The sequence below is a fragment of the Coturnix japonica genome, chromosome 1, assembly GCF_001577835.2.
Source record: "Coturnix japonica isolate 7356 chromosome 1, Coturnix japonica 2.1, whole genome shotgun sequence".
Taxonomy (NCBI): Eukaryota; Metazoa; Chordata; class Aves; order Galliformes; family Phasianidae; genus Coturnix; species Coturnix japonica.
Window position 1 is genome coordinate 120,830,967 of NC_029516.1, and position 5,846 is coordinate 120,836,812.

Genomic DNA, 5,846 nt, shown 5'->3' on the forward strand with positions numbered 1-5,846 from the left:
CTTGTTTGTAATGCTTAATTCCACAGCTGTTCTGAATGCTAAAAGCATCACTAAAAGGCAGGAAAGCAGTGCCCATCTAGAAGATGTGGTAAGCTAGATTGGATATTGCTTCAATTTCAGGAGCTTTTGTGATTGGAAGGTTTCTAGCCTCCCCTGCTACTTATTTATTTTTCCCTCACCAAGATTAGCTTGATACAATATAGAACAGGAAGAAACAAGGGCAGGGGTTAGAGAAGCGTGGAACTCTGATGTTTGGAATAATTACCAAACCACAAAAATATTTTTATTGGCTACTAACACGATGTTTTTAATTACTGTGCTCAAGAGTATGATGGGTGAGTTTTAACCAAATATTCATAAACTTATACATGAACTCTACATAAATGATAGCCATCTTGAGAACATTAGGGTTACACTGTAATGCCCTCGGTTAATCAGGAAATGCTGAAATTTACCCTTCCTCTGCTGCATACAGTGTTATACACCTGCCTTTAATTACACAATCACATACTGTTTCTCAAATAATACAGTCTGTTGGTATTTACCCCTTTACAGTCGAGGACGCTCACCAGTAATTGGGAAGGTAAATTCAATAATCAGGAGTCATTGGTCTGCACACCCCTCCAGAAGCCTGTCGGTTCTCTGCAGGGGAGAAGCCTTCTACATAAGAGCTTAGAGGGGGCAAAACGCTTGAGCCACTTTCTTGAAAGCTTTAGAAGCTGGAGGAATTGAGAGGTGCCTCAGAGCTGGACTTCTTCCAGGAACTTAACCATGTGTGCAGCAGCAACTAATAAACTCGGCAAGGAGTGAGCCAAAGGCTCCCGTGGAGCCCTTAATTCAGCCCATGTGCATCTTCAGAGTTCTCTCCATTAGTCAGCTAAATTAGCTACACTCCTATGGGCAAGACACCATCTCTCTGAGGCAGCCCTTTGGGTCAGGCTGCGGGAGTAATGGCCATTGAACATCCAAGGTGTTTCTGACAGTTCTCTCAGAAACTTCAGGGAGCCTTTCTGGCGTCAGTAGAAATTGCTTAAGTGCTCATAAATTCTTCACTCAGACTTGTACTTTTGGCACTAGTCTGTTGCTCTATCCATTTGCTTTAATTGGGTACCACTTCTAATGGCAGACCTGAGAAGTTCCTTCTGAGAGGTGCAGACAGCTTGCTCACTCAAACCAAGAGAAGGGTGTCACTGAGCACATGTGATATGCATGTGAAAAGTAGCTGTTGTAGACCAGGGTGTTGGGTGGTAGGGAAGTATTTCCATAGAAATGTTACCTAAATACTCTTGTACTTCTGGTGTCATTAAAATCTATGTGCAGAGGAATGGGTCTGTCAGAACAGACTGTCTGACCTATGGGTCTGTCTGACAGACCAGCTAGGGAGACTCCCTCTGTGGCACTCTTCCAGATATCATTTTTGTCCAGAAAATCCTTGTCAATGATACATGGATTTTCATGATTAAATCTGGATAAAAGATTGTAAAGGGGATTAGATACTGTAATCAAAATATTCTGTGAAATTGGTCAAAGAACTGTATTCCCTGCAAAACAATCAGGTTTGGGGGTTGTTTTTAATTGCCTGTCTGGCTCAACAGCCCGTGATCAAATCAGCATTTCTTTTTTTTAAGTCACGTGTCCGGAAGAGTGATGGTGAAAGGAATGGGTAAAAAAGATTTTTTGGATTAATTTCAATACGATGATCATCTGACTGTCCAGAGCAAATCTGGTAGGGACAGTGCAAAAAAAAGAGTGGATGGGGGCAAGAAGGGAGGGTGGAGAGCACCGCCCTTTGCCAGCCCGCTGTGCAGCTGTTGTGCATTCCCAGGGGGCATGCTGACATGATGCGGCAAAGGCAGCCGCTGACAGAAACAGACGGGAAAGGATGTGCCCCTGGTTTATCCTTGATGCTCATTGGGGTGGCTGCTGGAAATTTCTCTGGAGATGACCTTGATGAAACGGGTGGTCATCAGTTGATGTTTATGTTAGGGAGCTAAAATGATATTTGCCTTTTAGGAAATGCATAATAAAACCTGATCTGTTTCTCTGCAGGATGTCTCTGCAGCTGGGTCTGCATTCTGTGGTGAGCTAGTAAGCTGCTAGTAGGATGCTCGCAAGTAGTGCCTGTGCTGCTGTCTCCATTCACACAAAATCTTAGCTGACTGCCACATTAATTACTAAGAAGTCAGACTGAGCCTCTTAAAAGAGCTATCTATCTTCTGATGGAACAGCTGGGTTTTCCTCTGTCTCTCCTGTTCCTGTCTGTACTTCCAGCAGTGTGACTTCAAGGCAGGGAAGACAAGGTAAAGTATGCTAAAATTCTGCTGTGTTCACCTTTAGAGAAAATGTGTATTCATGCTGCTGTAGTCTATGGTGATGCTAAAGTTGGTTGTGTGTGAACAGTTATCTATGATTTAAAGTTTCAGGAGGGATGAAGAATTCACGAGTATTGACAGCACCACTTTTTGTCCACGTGTCTTACTCAGTTTACTAGTTTGAGCTGGTCTGTCCCCCCAGTCCAAAATGTTGGTCCTCCACCCAGGAAATACATTAACAATAGGGATCAGAAGAGCCTTTTGGCATGAAGGTAAGAAGGAAAGGAGGGCTGGCAGCATCCTCCTGTCTGACACCTCCAAACTCTGCACCTAGAATTTCCCTGCATCAGTAAGATGGGCCTCATGAGGTGCTATCAGGCTCCGTGCTTTGCAGTGAGGAAAAAGGGAATGCCTGGAGCACAAGTCACCCCAGCTTATTTGCTGTAGATCTGTTCCTTACCCTTTCCTAAAAACAGTCAAGGATGCATTTGGTACACACCAAGGGAAGTACGTATACAGGCAAGGTGCTTTCATGCTGGAATGCAGTCACTCTGAATATGGTTTCAGCAGTGGGACAGTCTCAGTGCCATCACAATGCTGATATTTCACATTTGGCACATCATTGACCCCAGTCTGTGCCTTGGCTGCATAGGGAGACATTCTCTGAAATGACCTCCATGAAATTTAAGTTTTAAACTGGTTGAGGAAAAGGCCTCAAATAAATCCTTATCTAAGATGGAAGCACTTTTAAGGAAGAAGGAAACCCAGAAAGATATGAAAAACGTTTCCCCCCCTCCTCTTTATCACATCAGATTGACTTATCCTCTGTTATGTGGGTTTACTTTGAAACAGATCACTCTCATTGCAACACGTTCAGTGCTGCCAGCCACCACATGGTTATTTGGCAGCTATTTAAAGCTCAGATCATATTACTCAGTCGCAGTGCTAAGCACCCATGTTCCAACTGGTATACAACTGATCTGAAGAGAAATCAGCTTTAGGTTTTGTTCTCTGAAATTAAATGTGACAGTATGATCTCTGTGATCCTTTTTCCCCCTTTTCTCTTTTTTATTTAACATTTTTGTGTGTGTGCATTATTACTTTTTTGGAACGGCGTTTTGCTAGCACCACAGGGGAAATTCAGTCAGGCTGTCAGCCTGATGTAGCGTATTATCAGACACCTTAGCTTTTCCTTCTCTTACATTTGCTTAAGAGCTTATAAACCACAGACAATAAAAATTGCTAAATAGAATGAAATGACCTGTCAAGGGTAGATGTAGTATTTGTGAATGACTTAAAAAAATCCCACCAGCTTCAAGCTTCCCGGCCTTACTGACTGTGTCTCTTGAAATCTGGCCTTTCTTTTCTTTTTTCTTTTTTCTTTTTTCTTTTTTCTTTTTTCTTTTTTCTTTTTTTCTTTTTTTCTTTTTTTTTTTTCCCAGGTAAAATGCTTTGATGTTCATTGGTCTTAGATGACCTGAAAAGCACTAGTTTTGTCTTCCCATCTCCAGCCTAGGATGAGACTGTGTAGCAGGAGAGATTGTGAGATTTAGAAGAGATTTGAATCCTGCTCTTAATATAATGAGCCTAAATCTTGAATTTTGCAAAACATTGAACAAAGTCAAGACGAGTGGCTCCCAGGAAGAATGAGCCAATAAATATTTTATACTGCAGGAAACTTTCATCATTGGAGTATAGGAGAATTTTCCATAGGAGTAAAGTGACTGATCTCAAACCCAGTTATTTGTTGACCCTGACAGACACATATTCATTTGAAAAGCTGGGGTGATCAGCTTGCATTTAACCTATCTCAGGAAGGATAGGGTAGTGCTATACCCAGAAGCACCATTTGGTCAGGAAGTTGGAGTTTTGAGTGTAATCCTTATTTGATTATTTTAGTTTCTGAAGATCTGTCATCTCCTGTCCCTCCCTGTACAATTTCAGGCTTTAAAGCTTTGCCATGAGCTTCAAATAGCAACTTCTATTGCTAATCAAAGCAACAGAAAAAGTGTATTTATTTATGTTCCCGAACTAGTACAAAGTTTGTTTTGTAACTTGTTTCTTCAGAGTGAACATAGCATAATCCAAGAGTGTCACATTTAGTCTTCTCTGAGGAGCAGTCTTTATGGAGGGAAGCTTTGAGGTTCTCTGAGCACCACAGACAGCAGCCCTGCATGTGCCAGGACCAATACAGGCAATGAGAAATAGGAGGATATGAACGTAGCTTACAGTGTGTGTGTAAAACTGAAAAAGACACAGTGAGCTGGCATCACATTCTCATACAGAATCACAGAATCACAGAATGACCCGGGTTGGAAGGGACCTCATTATATACATACATTTAGCTCCAGTTTTTTCTATAGTAAATACATTCCAACACTGTGTGTTGGAGTTGTGGAACACACAGCCCGTGTGAGCCTCACCCACGTCATAGAATCACAGAATGTCCTGAGTTGGAAGAGACTCAGAAGAATCCAGTCCAACTCTTGGCACCATAGAGAACCACCCAGAAATCGGACTGTACATTTGTGAACTCTGTTCTGACACTTCCTGATCTTTGGTGAGCCTGATGCCATGACTACTAGCACTCTGGGGAGCCTGTTCCAGTACCCAACCACCTCTGGTGAAGAATCTTTTCCCAATACCCATTCTGACCCTTCCCTGTCAAGAGTCAGAGGTGTCTGTGAAAATGAGCCTGGTGGGCTTCAGAACTGGATGGTATGAGTAGGTTGTGACTCTTCAGCTGGGTTCGTGTGGTATTGTACAAAAGCTGTGCAGAGTTTCATACTTCACTGGAAGACATTTCTGATAAACTTCTGATTCTTTGTGTCTACAGAGAACGCAATCCATAGGAGGTACCTGCTTCTCATCACTGTCAGGAAGAACGCTCAAGGCTGCTCAGAAACAATCAGCTCCTACAAGCTAATGAGAACCTTAGCAGTACTTTATTGTAGAAACCCTATAGAAGTCTGTGTCACAGGGCAATGACATACACACTAAAAGACAGGTTGGTGACAGCTGGTTCCAGTACACGAGACCCTCTCATAGCTCTAACCCGTGATTCATCCAATAGAAAAATATCTGGATAACCTTTCTGTAGTAAGAAGCTTTAATTCATAATTCAGACATATTGAAATATTAAGTAATTATCTTCCAATTATTAATTGCTATAAAAAGGCATGTCTGACATTTATTTATTTATTTATTTATTTCACTGCAGAAAAGAACCCCAACAAATTCTATGCATATTTCAATGACGGTGAAACCCTTCAGTTTGTCCTTGGTAATCTATGTCCATATCTCTGCTTCAGTGCAATGAGCACATCCCACTAAGACTGCACATGAATCAGCAAGGGGCTCCTTAATTTGATAAGAAGTTTCAGAGCTTGGAGGGGGAGGAAATTCATGAACTGGAGAGACCATAGGAAAAGGCTCGGCTACAAACCAGGGTCCTACATCTTCAGATCTGAGACCTGATTTGTTTGTGAAAGAGCTGCAGCCTGCATTACATTGATAGAGATTTCTGTTCGCTGC

The 5,846-nt window shown here is 42.0% G+C and overlaps 1 long non-coding RNA gene across 1 annotated transcript; it reads left to right on the top strand.

Moving 5' to 3' along the window:
- Nucleotides 1–4,777: 4,777 nt before the first annotated feature.
- LOC107307932 lies at nt 4,778–5,401 on the top strand. Its single transcript, XR_001552560.1, has 2 exons — nt 4,778–4,872; nt 5,149–5,401. It is a non-coding gene; the product is annotated as an uncharacterized LOC107307932 (long non-coding RNA).
- The last annotated feature ends 445 nt before the right edge of the window (nt 5,402–5,846 follow it).